The sequence below is a fragment of the Pelmatolapia mariae genome, linkage group LG7 (assembly GCF_036321145.2).
Source record: "Pelmatolapia mariae isolate MD_Pm_ZW linkage group LG7, Pm_UMD_F_2, whole genome shotgun sequence".
NCBI lineage: Eukaryota > Metazoa > Chordata > Actinopteri > Cichliformes > Cichlidae > Pelmatolapia > Pelmatolapia mariae.
The window spans coordinates 44,840,695-44,859,914 of NC_086233.1; the positions used below are offsets into that span (position 1 = coordinate 44,840,695).

General features: G+C 40.4%; 1 long non-coding RNA gene across 1 annotated transcript; it reads right to left on the minus strand.

Moving 5' to 3' along the window:
- Positions 1-3,299: 3,299 nt before the first annotated feature.
- LOC134631183 (uncharacterized) lies at positions 3,300-8,075 on the minus strand. The gene is made up of 4 exons (XR_010094374.1): positions 7,286-8,075; positions 7,080-7,136; positions 5,239-5,553; positions 3,300-4,809 (listed from the first exon to the last, which is right to left on the minus strand). It is a non-coding gene; the product is annotated as an uncharacterized LOC134631183 (long non-coding RNA).
- Positions 8,076-19,220: the final 11,145 nt, after the last annotated feature.

Below are 19,220 nucleotides of genomic sequence, written 5' to 3' on the forward strand. Positions count from 1 at the left end.
AATCAGTTTTCTGTTTGACATTTATTCAGCTGTGTGAAAACCAAGGAGGTACCCACCTGGGGGATTATTAAAGTTTTATTTTATCTAATTTAATCTAATAACTTTAATCTCAGCCAAACCGATTTACTCATGAACAAATAAAACACTGAAAAAAGACAAACAATAACATTTTTAGGTTATCTAAGTTACTTATATATTACGTTTAACCTGAGTAGCGAAAGTCCGCGGGATCTGTCAATTATGTGCCGGGGAGTTGTGCCGTTCTCGGCGACTTCAGTGACCCTCGAGCTCTCAGCTAGCTATTGAGCTGGTGGGTAACAGACGTCTCTGAAAACGTCGAAGCGCTTTTGTAAATATATGATGTCTTGATAAACTGAGCAGATATTTGAGGTTTACACATCCACATTCTCGCCTGAAAATATGTTAAAAGTTTATTTTGTTACCCAGAAAGATTAATAAGAGTAATTTTTTTTTTTTTTTTTTTTTTTGTCTGTCCCATTTGGATCTTTAGCCATCAGAATTGTTGTCTGAAGACCAACAAGGATACCAAATGGATTTATTTTGCCAAATGGATCATCATGGCATTGCCGTATTGGTCCATTTGATCAAACTTTGTTGTTATTATTTATTTTATTTTCAGTTGTTACAGATGGGACAGACATGATTGGGGGATAGAAAAGGGAGAAAGAAAGAGAGGAAGGAAAAGAAAAACAGAAGGGAAAAGGGACAGTGAGAAAGGGCACTTACAAAGACAAAGAGAGAAAAAAAATCTCCTGGATCACCCGTTGAGAGAAAAAGAAGAGAAAACAAGCAAAAAAAAACCCCCCAAAAAAAAACAAAGCAACATACTAAACACAACACCATCACGTTAATCTAGCTAAGTGTGAACAGCAGTAAATACTAAATATTGAATGTTGTTGTGCAGCACGCAGGACAGACATCGCACAATGTGCTTTGAAGTAGCAGCTAAGAAAGGTGTAGTTTATGTCTACGAACAGTGAACACCCGTGTGTGCACACCTGTGTGGATCAGCGCGCTTGTATACAAAAGGTTTCCCCATGTAATGGTCTGCTAGAGGGTGTGGAGGGCCATAGCCCCGTCCCCCAGGGCATGAAGCAGGCATGGAGGAGATCCAGGCTCCAGACATCCAGAGGCCCCAGAGTGTGGGAGTCCAAGGAGTACCACCGGAGGGGCATCCGTGCCACCCTCCTGGGAAGGGCTGGGGAGATCCCCAGACGAGGGGTCACCCAGTAGCCACGGAGCAGAAGCCAGAGGGGGCTGCACCGGCGTGCCCGCCAGCTCTGCCAGCAGCCAGCTGTGCCAGAGTGAACCGAGTCGCAGGCCCCGAGGCCGGAGGCCCGAGGGCCCCCTTTGCCCCGGAAGAGGCCTGACCGAGCGACAGGCACCAGGCCCCGCCAAGTAGCCACCGGGAGTGAGCTGGTGCATACCTGAGCGCCCAGCCCCGGACACCAAGAACCACCAATGCACCAACCCCTGAGGGCATCAGTTACCGGCAGGGAGTGTGGTGAGGGGAGATAGGCCTCCACACTTTGGAGGGCCTGGGAGTTCCCAGGGAGGTGGAGTCTAAGACCTGACCTGACATATAGACACAGACAAGCAGGCACACACAGACACAAACATGCTTTCCCACCCTCATGCACACATATACAAACACTCAGCAATAAGAGTAATTTTAGCGGCCGCCATTGCCGGAAGCTGGAGTTTGGCTGGGCCGCACTATGAATTCTGGGATATGGTAGGCCACGAAGGACACACCTGACCCATCCTTCAAATTCGGGCAAAAGGAGGATGCATTTGTCGGCTGCATTCGGAGGAGTCTACGAATTTGGACAGCCTTTGGCGCATCGCTGTGACATAATCGGCCTACAAATGCGGCCTCAGGAGGATGCAGCCCATGAATTTGGACACAGCACTAGACTCTGGATTAACCTCCTTGCTCATATTTGTACCTCCGTGTCTATCCAGTCTTTTAAATTGCGCCCTAAAACTTATTTTTTTACTTTGGCTTTTGATTCAAACTAGTTGGCTGTTATCTGGCTTGTTGTGTTGTCACCTATCGTTTCTTACCCTGTTTTTTCTTAATTGTTTTGTTTTAATTGTCTCATACTTTTACTCTGTCTGACTGTGAAGCACTTTGGTCAACTTTGTTGTTTTTAATATGTGCTATGTATATTTTTGACTTTGAGCTCTGAGCTGTATTTGTTTGAAAGCAGCACGCGAAGCAGCTCAGCTAGTGGATAACTGCTTGTATATTGGTGAGTTTTTATTATATTTTAGTGTTAATACCATTTAACAAATTAACATCTCTGAATAACTTTGAAAACCTTTAATAACTTCTCATTTATCTTTAAGCTCTGTATTTATAGGTTCATTAAATTTATACAAATTACTTTTAGATATATGGTTAAATGTATTAATTATGGTCTTTTTGTGGTGCTGATATAAGGCTAAAATTTCAATTCGAGTGATTTTTAGCTCCATATAACCCGTTTCCTAATGTGCTGAGAGAATTTTACTCTTCAGACTGCAAATGAATTTTTGAACATATACGATCACAGCTGATACTTCTATACTTGCTTTAAAGAAGATACTGGACTTGATGAACCACCTGGTTTAGCTGGAATAATTGGACCACGTGGAATGACTGGACCATATGGATTTCCTGGACCATCTAGAAAACGTGCAGACTGCAGAGCGGGTGGTAATCAGTTTTTATCAGATTCATTAGTTATTAAGCTGCATTTTTTTTATTTTTACACAATTAAATCATTTTGTATTAATTAAATTAATTAATGATTTTGTATATGCTAAGCAAACAAAACAAAACAAAACAAAACAAAGCAACAACCCCAAAAAGGATTGTTAGGTGACCTTCCTAAAACTGCAAAAACATATGCATGTCAGGTCTATGCCACGAGCTCATGTCTTAATGAGTGTGTGTGTATCTCTCTATCTATCTGTATATATATTTGTGTGTGTTTGATCCAGATCTCAGTGGTTCCATAGACCAGGACCTTCAAACCATTACATCCTTAAAAGAAAGCATATCTAAGTTAGAGCTGGGTAAGTGTCATCAAGAGAAACTAGACATGAGTTTTACAGTAGGGGGAACATACAGATTTTTATCTGTTTTGAATCCTGTTCAAACTCTGGCTTGTTTGGTTTTTAAATGTAAATTATTTTTCAGACATTTATTTAGCATTGTAATTTGAACAATAAAGTAAAATGAAAGGATACATCATGTGTGATAGCTAGACAAAATCGTTTTACTGCTGTTTTTAAAAAAAATAAATAAAAGTAGTTTATTCGGATTTCTTCTCTCTATGCTTCTGTTTTTCAGTTATAAACTGCAATTTTGTCAGAGGAGTTGATGAAAAATATTTCGTGTCCAACAAGGAAAGAGGCTCTTTCTTCCAAGCTGTTGAGTTCTGCTCCCAGTGAGGATTAGAGCTGGTTTTGCCCCAGAGTGACAAAGAAAAAATAAATCCAAGTGTCTTGTTTTATAATATTAAACAATAAACTGAAAAGCTGAAATTGTGATTTGATGTGATTTGACCACTAAATTTATTTCACTTCATCCTGAAACCTGTGAAATACCCTGGCAATCCACCCAGAATATAAGCTTTCTTCAAGTTTTTTCTCACTAAATGATTTCCCAACTGACAGTGCAGGTAAACATTAAGTAATGTGAAAATGTAAACAACTGCTCTCCTTGAGCACCTGACAGCACAAATGAACTAGCTGCTAATAGATGAGATGCATCCAGAATGGCTCACCAAAGTCGAAATGTCCCCAGAAAGTTCAATTCAATTCAATTTTATTTATATAGCGCCAAATCACAACAAAAGTCGCCTCAAGGTGCTTCATAGATACAGAGAAAAACCCAACAATCATATGACCCCCTATGAGCAAGCACTTTGGCGACAGTGGGAAGGAAAAACTCCCTTTTAACAGGAAGAAACCTCCGGCAGAACCAGGCTCAGGGAGGGGCGGCCATCTGCTGCTGCGTTTGGGGTGAGAGAAGGAAGAGAGGATAAAAGACATGCTGTGGAAGAGAGACAGAGGTTAGAAGAGAGACAGAAAGGACCAGTCCCATGGAACAACCAAGAAATGACCTGCCTCAGCATGACATGGAAGCGACTACAAGAAAGCCTATGACACAATGCCTTATACATGCATCCTGGAATGCTTAGAACTGTACAAGATCCACATGACCCAAAATGAATTCAACAGGGATGTGAAAACAACACTAGAGGCATATGTCAAGCCAACTGCACAAATCACCATAAACTGTGGGATTTACCAATGAGATGCTCTGTCCTCACTGCGGCTCTTTATAGGCCTGAACCCTGCAGCCAGATCATTAACAAGACTGAAGGGAGCAAACATTATTCACCTCCTTTACAGAGATGACATAATCACTGATCCATAACACCGGAATGTCATTCAGACTGGAAAAGTATAGTTGAATGGTAACAAATAGAAGAAAGATAGTCAGAAATGAGGCGAATGCAGTACCCGAAAGCAACACTGTAGACACTGAGGATAGCAACGAGCACCTTGGAATCCCACAGGCGAACAGGAACCATGGAGGAGCCATTAGGAAAGCTGCAAACTCAGCCAGAGATGATCATGTGCTTAGTGAACACCTCAGGCAGCAGAAACTCAAGAAAGAAGAGGAGCAAAAAGAGAAACTACAATGCAAGGAAAGGATGGTGCACGATGTGTCCCACCGGGAGATAGAAGAAGTGATTGATATCGAGAAATCCTACCAATGGCTGGACAAAGCTGGAATGAAAGACAGAAAAGAAGAAACCTTCATTATCCCACAAATGAGAAATGTGGGTGTTACACAGCTCTCATAGCAAGGTAGATATAAACACTAGTCCTACATACATAAGCAATCGAAATTCGAACAGATAAAAAATGTACAGAGATATGTATAAAATGTACAGGGATATGTATAAAATGTACAGAGACAGGACAGAGGACCTAGTCATGGCAGCAAAGGAACAAGCTCTAAGCACAAGATCAATAAAAGCTGGGGTCTATGACATCTGGCAAGACCCCAGGTGCAGGCGGTGTAAAGATGCCCCTGAGACAATCCATCACAACAATCCAACAATAGCAGGGTGCAAGGTGCTAGCAAGCAGAGCATACAGGTAACGCCATAACCAAGTAGCTGGCATAGTATGCAGGCCTCTGTTCAGACCATACCCCACTGCAATGGCTCCATCGCATGAAGGATGCCAACGCTCGGATCAGCCAGTGGCATCTCGCTCTCCAGCCATTTCATTTCAAGGTGGTCAGGGCTGATTTCCTCTCCCTCTCGTGGGTGGTAGGCTGGCCAGATGACTCTCTGACCTTAGTTTGGTGCTGGAGGTATGTGGTGGGGGTGTGGTCTGCAGCTCTGCTGCAGAGGACTGGAATGTGTTGGACTGGTAGGGCAGTGTGTCCGGTGGGCAGTGCCAGAAGGCTGGCAGACCAGCTGGGACTGGTTGGTGTGATCAGTCCTGCTATTTCAGTTACCAGCTGCAACAGGAGAGAAAAAGGCTGCACCATGAACATGTCAGCTGAAAGCTGCACAGAACAATTTAAAAAGTGGCAAATAAAATGTAACCAGCCTGTTAACAGTGTGTACTTCTGGGTCCTTTGTGTCACAGACACCAATTGTCTATCACCTATAATCCAGTTTTGAGATCCCTTCTCAGGTGTCTTAATGCCCACTCACGTCTTGTGTCAGTTGATCTCAGTAAGTCAAGGTCTCACAGTGGTTTCACCTGAAAACTCTGATAATAATGACCCACACTCTTTTTCAAACCTTGGCACATGTGATGAGAAACTTGATCAATAATGGGTCAACAACCTTCTTGAAGGACAACTCCCACTAGCGCTTAAAATCCTGGGAGTCTCCATCATTTGGTCTCAGACTTGAAGAAGCTTCTTGGATGAGAGACAAAATGTCTTCAAGAAATTTAAAACAGTCCTATGGTTTTTCTTTCCAAGCTCCTCAGATTACCATGACCTGGACCTATACAGTTATATAAAATACATGTTTCAGCAAAGATAAGTCTGTGTTTAAAACAGTCCTATGGTTTTTCTTTCCAAGCTCCTCAGATTACCATGACCTGGACCTATACAGTTATATAAAATACATGTTTCAGCAAAGATAAGTCTGTGTTCTTTGTGGTTTAATTTAATAAAATAATTGTCTTGCTCAGAGTGTTTTAGCTATAAAGAGGCAAGCTTTTGGCCTCATACTTTATTTCCTCTCTTCTGTGTCCAATGAAATACTCACATGGTTTTTATTTCCTCTACAAAGAGTGTCAGATATTTTTGACTTTGGGTTCTGAAAATGTTTTAAAGCTGTACATGAAGCAGCACAACTAGTGGATAACTACTTACGTATAATGGTGAGTTTCTATTTTATTTTCATTTTAATACTATTTGATATTTGACACTAACATAACTGAATAACTTTTCAATTTACATGTATAAAAATTCAGTTTAAAAAATTACATCATCTGCATCTGGCCATCCTTTCTAATAACTGTGAAATTACTACTTGATCATATTTACTAAATGTCAGTTTGAATTATGATTAGAACACCAAGATAAACTCTAAATAAGAAAATCTTTCACCAATACTGAACCAACATTACTGATCACATTCTATTTATCTTTGATGTAAACCCTGCTACATTTCAGATCTAGGAATACAGGCATTTTGATTAATCAGGTTTGATTGATCACAGTGGTTTGTCTTTTGTGAGTGGAAGGAAAAGCTTTTAAAAGGCATTGGTTGTAAGTGAGCTCTCGATTATGACACCAGAGGCAGACTCTGGTTTTCTTCACCTGTCTCTCATTATAGTTGGGCTGGATGTCTTATATATCTGACTTTGAATTTTTTCTTTGCCACTTCTTTTTGGAAGCTGCAAAGAAGGATCACATCCATATCATTCGTCATTTAAACTGTGAGTATTTGTCTCTAAAAAGTAGAAAACTATGCTTGTATTTTGAATACCCAAAGCTATCAACTTTAAAAGTGTTTGACTCACCTTTAATGGTTAAATATATTTGACCAAGGTTGATATTTTTTCTATTCAGCTGACAACCTGCAACCAAAAGAACTGTTATTTTTCTTTGATTTCATTTATTTAAATTATCATAAAAATTGGAAAAGATTTTCATTAGAAAATCATTTCCAACATGTCACATTTCAGAGTTGCGTAAAGAAGATGAAGCCATATGTTTTTTTCATAACCTTCTGCCTCATGGCTCCTGTGGGCTACAGTCAGCTTTTTGGTCCTCCTGGTCCTAAAGGCCCACCTGGGTCACCTGGAGAACCCGGGGCACGTGGAGAACCTGGAGAACAAGGACAGAAAGGCTTGAAAGGGGAACCTGGTGAGTGTGATAAACATCTCCCCTGCCTCAATACAGGCAGGTTGATTTTTAACCCCATAATGCTAAGTGTATTGTACACGATTTTTTATAGGTTTTTAAAAATTTTAAATTATCAGTGTGATTCTTTTCCACCAAAAAACCTAAATAATCTGCACAATACATTTTCAAGCAATAATCTGGTTTTTAAAAAACACCAAATGCAGTAAGTTGCAGTAAGCAGTAGTTCAACAAATACTTCATCACTCCGTGTTTCCTTGTTGTCAGATTTTCTTAGTTTCTTTAGTTTGGGATTTTGTACTACTTAGGTTTGTGAAAGTACAGTAGTAAAACTGCCTTTTTGAGTTTAGTCTCTGGAGTCTTGCATTTCCAATCCCAGCCTACCAAACAGCAGCATCAAGAGGTGGATTTGCTGGTGTGTTTTGGATCACTGACCTACTTCAGAACCCAAGTGTGCGTCAGCTTGAGGTCACGAAGAGATTGCCGGATATTCTCCATCAGGATTTTTTGATAGACAGCAGAATTAATTTACCACAGCAAGTCTTCCAGGTCCTGAGGCAGCAAAACAGTTCCAGGCCATAACACTACCACCACCATATTTCACTGTTGTTGCAATGCTTTTTTTTTTTAACACAAGGTTATATAGGTTTGGATTTTTTCACACCCATGTATACAGGCTAAAAAACACCTTTAAGCAATATGTTTTCCTATGGTATATTAGAAACAGTCATTGGTTTAAAAAAAAAAACAATCTAATGACTGTTTATAATTTTTTTCCTGAAATTATCAGAGTAAAAGTATCATTCTTTCAATAGCAAAACTCAACAATTCAATATCTGAGACATAGAGTAACTTTTGAAAAAAACAGTATATTGATGTTTTATCACTTTTTGAAACAGTGCATGATGAATAAACTTTCAAGGGTCGCATTGTGGAATAAGTGGTTGGTCAGGTTTTTCAGGTATATCATACGAAAGATCTTCCTTATATCTAAACTTTGAGGCAAAGCGCATCCTGATTCTTGTGAATCTATCAAAACAATTTTCAATACTTTCTATATTTTAAACTTAAAGTTCTTTTGATTTGAGTTGAAAATGTGATTTGCTGAGTGAGTGATCATTATATACGTATAAAACTCGTACAAATATTTGACAGGTGTTGGTTTAACTTAACTGAACCTTTTGCTGATGTTGATGATGATAGGAACAAAGCACAGAATTCAGCAGTCATATCTTGACCTTATGACAGCTCTTTTAAAAGTTTAAAGCTCTGTACCTCACCATAAAAAATGTTGCAAACAAGGTAATGTTGAGAAACATCTCTGCTGCTTGGTCTGTGCTTGGTTTGTGGTGAGATGCAGAAAAAAAAACATCTGTACCTCATTGTTGGACCATGGTATTGAGTTTAGCATTTTCCCTCATTGTTAGGAAAAGAGGGAACCAAGATGGGTAGATAGAGCAATTAGTGTCATTATAACCACTATATATCCTTCACATATTAAACAAATGAACAGGGACCTCATTCTCTGGCCAATCAGTGGTATGTGGTCTGACATCACATTTTCAGCTTGACTCAGCTTGCTTGGAATCCCATCAAGTTAACTTTTTTGTTAAGTATATGTTGTTGTGTACATGATCATTTTCCCCGCCTTATATGGACGACATTTATGAACAACAGGGTAAATACTTTTCTCTGGAAAACCAGAAACTGGAAACATTGTTATAAACGTCGCATCTTATTTGATGTGTTTATGTAATGGGGACCAGGGATTCCATTACCTTGTTTGCATTGTTAGGATTTAATTGATTGATTGGGAGTTTAAAATAGTATAATAAAGAAAACACACATTAGTTCTTATGAATTCTTTATTAGGTTTATTTGACATAGGATTAAATTGACAGCTTGTAAAGGTGAAGAGACAAGGGTACTGGCCATCCTACCTGTGTCAGAAAAGAGCCAAAGTTAGAGCTGCTTATATTAAATCAATTGTCAGTAACCTAAACATATGTGTAAAAAGAGAATTGGTAAAGTACTCACCTGTCCTGGTTGCTTCTTGCAGGACGTGGAGCAAAGAAGTGAAAGCAGCTCAGTCACCTGCTTAAGAGCTCCTGGAGCAGACCAGTGTGCCAGGTTAGGGAGTATGGTTAAGAAGGGTTTTACTTTAGATAGTAATGGTTGAAGCTTATGTTATTGGTTTGTTTATAGTACGGGTTGGAAACATGTATATGTTGGTTATGTGTACCGCCGGCCAGTAGTGGTTTTAGATACGGGCGACACGGGCGGTTGCCCGGGGCGGCATCACGGGCATCGGCAAAAAAAACCCCCAAAACATGCTTGTACTCATGCTGCCCCGACATCATGCCAGCGCATATTGGGAATGGCATAGGCACCGATCGGTTTTCTATCGCCCATTTGCTGGGAGTAAGGGCGCCCTCCTCCCTGTGCGCCTGCTGCTTGCGGCACAGGGAGGAGAGGGCGGGGCGGCGGGGGATTCTCTGGCTGGCTGGAGCAGCATCTAATAACCAACTCGCAAAATAAAACAAAATAAAAACAAACCAACAACACAAAAACACCAGACATAATGATACAGACTTATAATTTGCACCGATGTTTTTTCAAAATTCTATACGCGAAAAGTGAGCGCGAGAGCCCTCGGTGCGCCTGCTCGCTGCTGAAGTCAAAGTAAACTTTATTGTCATCTCCGCTACATACAGTCCAGTATATAGAGAGACGAGACGACGAGGCTCCAGTTACAGCAGTGCAAGTAAACGAACAATAAATATTTAAGAGTAAAAAAATAAATATACACTTTAGGACTAGGGGTAAAGGGATCAATAACAATTTAAAATGTATATTTTATATTTTGTTGATTTAAAGTCTCACACAACCCGTTTTTAAAGTTTCAAAAAAAAGAGAAAAGAAGAGGAGGAGTGTAGCGACTTCCACAGTCGCTAGAGGCCGGGGATTGAGCCTGCCTGACGCGCTGTCAACTTTATGCAATAATGCGAGAGGTGGAATTGCTTGCTTGTTTATTAAAGTGCTTGAAAAGTACTTTAATAAACGTGATCGGCTCGCGATTCAAACTCTTAAAACATCACAGGCTCTAATGCAACAAGGGGAAACTCGTTGTGCTGCGGTCAACAAAAACTACGGCTACCCAGCCCTCCTCTCTGTCAAAATCAAACCAGTGAAAGACAGACTGACAACGCCCTCTTAATGTCACCGCTAGCACCCACGTGACTCCCGTTACACATCACCATAGCAACCAAACAAATGAAAACCCAGTGATCATTAAAATTCAATACATTTAATTATGGCTCCTACAAGGAGAAACGAGCAAAAGATACAGGTAAGCAGATGTGTCATTGGATAATGGCAGGTCATGTATCCTAAAACATTAAGAATCAGAATACTTTCTTAATCCCTAAGGAAATTATGTGGGTTACAGTTCCTCCAAGAAGAAATGGTAAAAATAGTAACAGTAACAGACTAAACTCCAAACAATATATACAATAATATAATGTTAATTAGTCAGTGTCCTGTTTTCATTGTATGACGAATTATGATGTCTGTTTAGTAGCCGTTTGCATACTATGTATACTCTCTCTCTCTTCATATGTGTGTGTGTGTGTGGGGGGGGGGGGGGGGGGGGGGGGGGGGGGCGCCAGAGGGAGTGTTCGCCCAGGGCGCCAAACAGGCTAGGACCGCCACTGCCGCCGGCCAAAATCTGACAGTTTATATCTTCACTTTAGGTACACGAGGGCCTCGAGGAGTACTTGGATTTCCAGGACCTCCTGGACGAATCGGTGCACCTGGACTGCCTGGCCCACCTGGAACTATTATAATGTGTGGACGAGGTTAGAACATAAGAATAACTTTATTGATCCCAGAGGGAACTTCACAGACACACACTTTAATAGTGGCTCTATGGTGTTGTGGTTTATGCATTTACCTAACAAGTTATATCTGAATTCAATCCTGTGAAACTTAAAACCCTTGGGAGTTGTGTCAGGGAGGGCATCTAAGGTAAAAACATGCAGGGCTACCTACTGTCTTGACAACGTGTTAATAAGGGAACAACTAATAGCAGTTTAACCCTAAATATACAACACATGAAAACTACATTACCAAAAAAACATGCTCTTGTAAGTTGCTAGTGAAAACCAAAAATCTTAAAAACAAAGAAGGTTGGTGGTGTTTGTCTTGACTCCATTGTGAGACCATTTTTTTCTCCTTTTATTTTATCTTTCTTTTTTTCTTTTTTTTTAACTTTTAATTTTGCTTACTCAGTTTTTCTCTAGGTTTAGTCTCCAAAATTAATTGATTAGGTTTCTGAAAGGATAATTCCCTATGGTTTAGCTTATTAGGGAATTCAAGCTCCCATCTAATACAAAGTATGTGTGGTAAACCTGTCACGGCTGCAGCTCCCACACATGGCACTGCTGCTGCAGCCATGTGATGTGTGGGAAAGAGGACTTGAATGCAGGCACTTACTGAGTTGAGGTTTATTGGCAAACACAAAGAGGGGATGGCAAAAACAGAACTAAGGGTAATCTAAACTGGGAGAAACTAAACTATTGAACGGCAATCCTGAACACGAAGGGAGACAGCAGGGAAAGCACAGTGGATTTATGAGAAGTTCACAGACAGTTTTCCAGGAGACGAACACAGATGGACCAGTCACGAACACGAGTTACACAAAATAAAAACACACAGAGGGACACTGGGAAATCACACACACACACAGGTGGGAGACAGAGCTGCACCTGATTAACCTGACGAGACAGAGGAAACACTAACACCAGGGACAAACAGAAGGAGCACCAACCCAGAATCCCAGAACCAGAAAACAAATCATCCCAAAGCTAGAACATGAGTTCACAAATGATAATAATAATAATAATAATAATAATAATAATAATAATAATAATAATAATAATGATACAACAAACCCAAAATCACTGAGTCCCGGGACTCAGGACCATGACAAAACCTTAATGCAGACAAAACTTTTAGCATATACTGAACCATGGTTTAGCACCAGGTGCATTGTATTTTGAGATGTCCTTATGTTCTCATAATTATTTTACAGTTTTGAGAGACATGGAAAAAGATAACTAAATATGCAAATGAATAAATACACACTTTGTTGACTGTGATGTGTTTTGTCCAGATCCCATTGGCTCTTTTTACAGCGATACTGAAAAGCTAATGAAGAGAATTGGCAAGTTTAAACTTGGTAAGTATCTTATCTATATTCATTTGTTTCAAATACATAACTACTATTTTATAGCGTAACAGACAGCTGTTATTTCTTTCTGCTGTATTTTAAATTTGATGGTATAGCTCTGTTCTGGGGACTTTGGCCTTACTATTACATACACAGGACTCTTCAGTGGAGAAAACAGTATTAAGACCACCCCCACCTACAATTTAAAGCAAACCAGACATAAGTAACAATAGTCAAGATATTGTTGTCAGCCACAGAAGGGACTGGTGTCGTAGTGGGTTGCAAAGTAGCTTGCAGATGACCAGCAGCTGTAGTTAGGACTCAAATTGATGCCTATTTGTATTATTTTGTTCAGTTTAACGCAAAGATTTGCTGTCACTGAATGAAGCTAAGAGGTCACATCACTATTGTAATCAATAACAGTATAATAAACAACATTATTTAAATTGATAAAGAAAATACTACATAGTCAGTTTTTAATTTAATTTTATTAAAATACCACCAGTTTGCAACAACAGTACACTGAAGTCAACAGTGTAAAAACTATATTGATAAACAGTAACAAAATATTTTTCCAATGACAATGCAGTTGCTGTAAAGAACATATTATTGATTAACATTTATAAAATCCTCATATTTAGAGGTGTTACTTCAAAATACAAGTTTCTTTTTTGAGACAATTCATGGTATATTAATAAAATAAAATTTAACTGAATAAGAATCTTTAGATAAGCTTTAGAAAAGGCAACAATTATTTTGCCAGAAAATATATCCTTAAGATTGCCTACAAGTAAATGTTTTTCTCATTTCACTTTTTGTGCTTTTTTTCAGCTATAAACTATGATTTTGTCCAAATAGTTGATCAAAAATACTTTGTCTCCAACAAGCACAGAGGCAGTTTCTCAGAGGCTGTAGTGTTTTGCAGCCAACGTGGTTTAGAGCTGGCGTTGCCACAGAGCACGGAGGAGAACAACGCACTGACTCAAGTTCATGGCAAATTCAGAGCCAAAGCCTGGATCAATGTGAACAATATAAAAGCTGAGGGGGAGTTTAAAACTGACATGAAAAATCGACCTCTGACCTTTAAAAATTGGGGAGAAGGGCAGCCAGACAAATCCATTGAGGATACAGGCTGCACCATGTTGTCAGAAAACGGTTCCTGGGAAGTGACACATGAATGTTCTCTCAATGTCCACATCGTTTGTCAGTTATAGAAATGTCTCATGAGAAGAACTGCAAAAAACAAAACAAACAAACAAAAATCTCACACTTATGTGTATATGTGTATTTTCAGCTTTGCATGCTTAATCTAACTCTATTTCAGCCTTCTTGTGTGTGATGGCAACAAAGGTTATGTAATGCTAAATGTGACACAGCAATGAAATAAGATCAAAATGATCCTTATGTTCCTTATTTAGACATGATACCTTTATGTTTAATTTACATCAGTTCATCTAAATCATCTGTTAATGCAGGGTGTCTTTACATTAGAAAAACTACTTCATGGGCTAAATTTTTCAGCTTTTGTTTTACAAAATATTTACTTTTGCCTAAGCATATTCATAAATACACTATATTGCTAAAAGCATTCCCTCACCCATCCAAATCAGTGAAGGTGTTTCAATCACATCCATGACAATGAGTGTATAAAGTCAGGCAGCTAGGCTGTAGACTGCTTATACAAACAATTACGAAAGAATGGGTTGCTTTCAGGAGCTCAGCAAATTCCAGTGTGGTATCGTGATAGAATATTACCTAACTAAATATTCCACAATCAATTATTAATGGTATTATAACAAAGAAGAAGTGATTTGGAATGACAGCAACTCAGTCCATTGCTACAAACCTCCAAACTTAATGTGGCCTTCAGATTAGCTCAAGTGCTGCGAAGGCAAAGCAGTGTATACTTTTGGGCAATATAGTGCATATGGCTTCTTCATCATTATAGCACTGTAACAGTTTTAAAGACATAATTTATTCTTATATGACAAACAATTTAGATATAAAGAAGGCTGAAGGCTAAAGAATGTATAGAAAAAACAGTGATAAAAAAATAAATTTTTAAAGTAAATGGCATAATAAAGTGCACAGCAGTGAAATGGTCTCATACTTTACACCGAGTGCTGAGAATGGACAATATGATTAGAGTGCTGTTAATCTTACATTGTCCAGTGTGACTGGGTGAGAGCATGGGTATGCCCAAGGACAGAATGCAACTTTTATATATTTTTGTGTCATGCTGTTTTTTCTTCTACTTTACTACATTTATGCCACCACTTTGAAATGGTCCATATTATTTCCACTTTTGACTCAAGAAACTTTACACAGAACTAAGAGGAACATATGTAGTTTTGTTTTTTGGTTTATGGGAGCAAGTCACCAAGATCACTATTTAAGCTATGAAGTGCTGCTCCCTTGGTCACATAAAAGGGTAATTTCAGGCTCATGTGACTTTTCTTCTGCACAATATGTTTAGTTCACTGTTAGGGCTGAAAAAGATTAAATAAAGCAGTTTTTATTACTTTTATATACACAATGCATTGTGCTCATAAATGAGTTGGTGCTCTGTGTTTTGAGGGTCAAAAGCCTCGTCCAGAAGGATATTCTCTGGGCCAAAGGAAGTCCGAACAGAATGTCCAAACTAGATATTAGAATCAGTAGTAGGATAATAATAAGATGATCGAGGCTAGGCAGGGAAGTGTTTTTGTGTCTGTCTTTGTTATTCCAGGAAGTAGCAGATACGAGGCAAGGTCGGATGTGAATGGAGAGAAGACTCGTAGGGAGACAGCAGAACTGCCAGGTTACTTTCGGAAGAAGACAGCCATACTAATACTTGTTACTGTTGCAGTATAGAACTGTACGGCCTGATTCAGGGTTATGCTCGGTGTGAGGCAGGCTGCTGTAGTCACATCAAGGTCCAGTGCTCTAACTTGTAATTTCAATTGCCGAAGCAAATTAAATCTTTGTAAAACAACAGATATTTTCCTGTACTTCATTCTAAAAAAAATTGAACAAGACATCACTCCAATTAGTGACCTTATGAGATGACGAGACAAGATAATTGTGATTAAAAAAATTTGAAAAAGAACATAAAAAATGTAACAGTAAAATCAAACACTGTTGCACATAAGATTAATGCTGAAGAAATTGTTAATCTTTGGATTTAGCATGCTGTGTAACATTTTAGCACTGAGTGCTACTATTTATTTGATGATGACATGATAGTTGCACATTAGACCTTGAAACTTTAGGCTGGATTCTTTTGAATAATTTGAATTTAAATGCTACTGTCCCATAGATTAATAAAGGAGATGCTTAAATCATTTTCAGTTTGTTGCCAAATCAAACTCTGCAGTCTATTTACACCTACAGGCCAGTGGACACTCTTTCAAGGATGAGGATGTACACATCCTGGACAGGGAGGAACACTGGTTTGAGCGCGGAATCAAGAAGGCCATTTATGTGAAAAGGGAAAGACCATCTCTGAATCGAGGAGGGGGCCTAAGGGTACATCTTTCGCCATCTTACAATGCTGTGATTGCAGCCATTCCCCAACTCTCTGTGAATGGTACTCATGGCCATTGATCAGTGGTCTTTGATCAGTGGGTTTTTGTCAGTGGTTGTTGATCAATGGTCATGAGAATTTGCATATTTAAGATTAAGGAACTGACCTCCCAGCCCATTGTTCCTTCAGTGGGCTGGTTTCAGTCATTATGCAAATGTAATTTAATACAAAATATCATATCAAAATATGTAGGTTTTAGCTTAGAACTCATCATTTCTGGAACCACAGTATGAGCTGGTATACTTGCATATAAAATGGTGAAATTCATCATGCACATTACATCTAAATGAGTAACTAACTGATTGTGCTCAGTGTGCTGTTAGTCATTGCGGTCCTTATGTATTGTCACGTTCTAGGCTAAAATATGAGATATACAATTATTAATTAGTAATTATTTTGATGTACAATTTTTATTTTGCCTATGGTTTTTGTCAGTTCTATCATATCTGTTAACATTTATCTAACTTTTTTTTAAATTGTTGCTCAGACTTTTCAGTAAATATTGAATCTTCTTTTGACCTGTTCACCAATTGGACAGCATCAACTACCTGTGACTTTTAGATTACCTAAAAGAACTGAAAGCTTTAAGATTTGGTATGAATTCACATCTGTGAATTATCAGAGAAGATTACTTTGTTAACTTTATTTGCATAATCTAGAAGGCCTTGAGGCCTTGGAGAAAATCACTGCTATGCTAGATCTGGGTAAGTGTTCTGTACGAGGTCTGCAAAGGAGCTTTGTGCATGGTGTTCAGTTATATTGGTCTAAAATGGCAAAAATGGTATGGGAGGTGTTGATTTTTAGATGGCCCTTCCAAGACTGTTAATTTACTTTTGTTGAATTTGGGCTTATGTGAATTGGAATTATAGAACCCATGAAATGAAATTGTAATATACTTGTTTAGCTTTTTGTAAACTTTTTTATTTGGTGATTTATTCCTGATTTTCTGTATGCTGTTTTCCCTATTCTTTTTTTTTTTTTTTTTTTTTTTAGCTATAAGCTTTGACTTTGTCCAGAAGGTTGGTCAAAAATACTTTGTGTCCAACAAGGAGAGAGGCTCCTCTGTGAATGCCAGAGTTCTACAAACACGTCACAGAGCTGACTTTGCACAAGAATGAGGAAGAGAACATTATACTAAATCAAGTTTTTGGATATATTTACAAAAAGGCCTGGATCAACATCAGAAACAAAAAAGTGTCTGTTCGTGTGTAAGTCTAAAAAATGACAAATGCGCAGAAATGATAAATTTGCTTAATAACTTGCTCTTAAATTTGGTTCATTGTTTAATTTCTGTTTTTCTTCAGCTACAAGCTACAAGTTTGTCCAAAGAGTTGGTCAGAAATACTCTTGCAAGGATAGAGTTTCCTTCACCTTGTAGTCCAGAAATAAGAACTCTGCACGTATCAACACTTGAGCTGGCTGTGTCCCAGAGTGAGGATGAGAACAGCGCACTGGCCAAAGGGTGTGGGGGATGTTTGCACAACAGCTTAGATCAATGTCAGATATAACATGACAGAAGGGAATTTTGAGGTTAACATGAAAAACCGACCTCTGGGGGGGGATGCCTCCTCTGCACCCTGGTGACACACCCCTACCCCAAGGCCCTGCATGTGTGGGTGATTGTGGTGGAGCGGGAAGAGGGAGGCAGCTGGAGATGGGGAGGGAAGAAAGGGAGGGGCAAGTGACCCCTCCCTGGGGCCAGCTCCCCCGCTGACCCCAGTAGGCACCCCCATGCTCTGCAACCCGCCAGGGAAAGGGGGCCCAGGCCCATCCGGACCAGGGCCCAGTGCAGCAGCGCCGCCCGGCCCCACAGAGCCCGGGACAGCCCACCCGACCCCACTACAGAGAAAACTGCACCCACCCCATCATCCACTCATCTTCCAGACTACACAAGACAATAGACGCCCAGGCTGAGATCTTCCTCCACCTCTCCTATATCTCCCCCTCCTGCAGAGAGAATTCCTGAGGAGAGGAAAGCTCCTGCAAGATGTGACAACCTCCCCCACCAGTTGAAGAGTCCCCCAGGTGGCTCGATGCACTGGCGGCGCCCTGCGCCAGGACTGGGCCCCCATATACCCACCCGCCCACAACCCCAGCAACACACCAACCAGGACCCGAGCCCCCGAGGCCCGGCCAGGGCCCCAGCCCAGAGACGGAGCGCCCCCAGAACCTCACGCCCGTCCCGGACCCACCCAGGGGCAGCCAGGCTACCAGGTCAGTAACCCACGTCCGTCAGCACAGACCCTCCCCTAGCCCCGCTGCACGCAGCCACGAGGAAACCGTCACCTAAGAGCCAACAGAGCCCTTAATTGGCCATGACCGCTACCCCGGGTTGAGCCCCCCAAGGAAGATGCTCCTGGGGAACCCCCCGACGCCCTAAGCCTGTCCCTACCCCCACACCAATCACAACAGTAAAGGTGGGACCAAACTATGACCCCCCACCCCCACTAGGTGATGGAGCTGATCAAAGGAGCCCAGAGCAATTGATCTGATGTGGTGGCAGAGGCTGTATCAAGACTAATGTAATCTAATGGTTTAGTCTAGATTTGATGTGTGCAGGTGTGTGCAGGTGTGTGCGAGGAAGATGGCGCCAGTATGTTCGGCTCGCCGTCACTCGACCTGTTTTTTGGTTTTCTGTTTGCTGTTTATTGCTTTAACTGTGGAAATTAATTCGCTCCGGACCTATGACCGAAAAACTCTTTTTACTATCCGAGACTTAGCAGTGACAGCACCTTCTTCCTTTGTTTTTGATGGGCAAACAAGCAGTGCCCCTCCACTGCTCGATGGCATTCCGCCTTACCTGCGTCGCACCTGGTTCCTCCCTCCCAAGCTACACCGGAGAAAACGCCGGAGAAGACGAGGGAAGCGAGGTGGTCTCTTGGCTCGTACAAAGGCATTCCTGTCACTTTCTTGCCTGGCTGATCCTCTACTTGTACAAATGGGTTTTTGCTACTCTGCTACTGTGAGAGGCTCACTCCAACCCAGAGGACCCTGGGTGCGCAC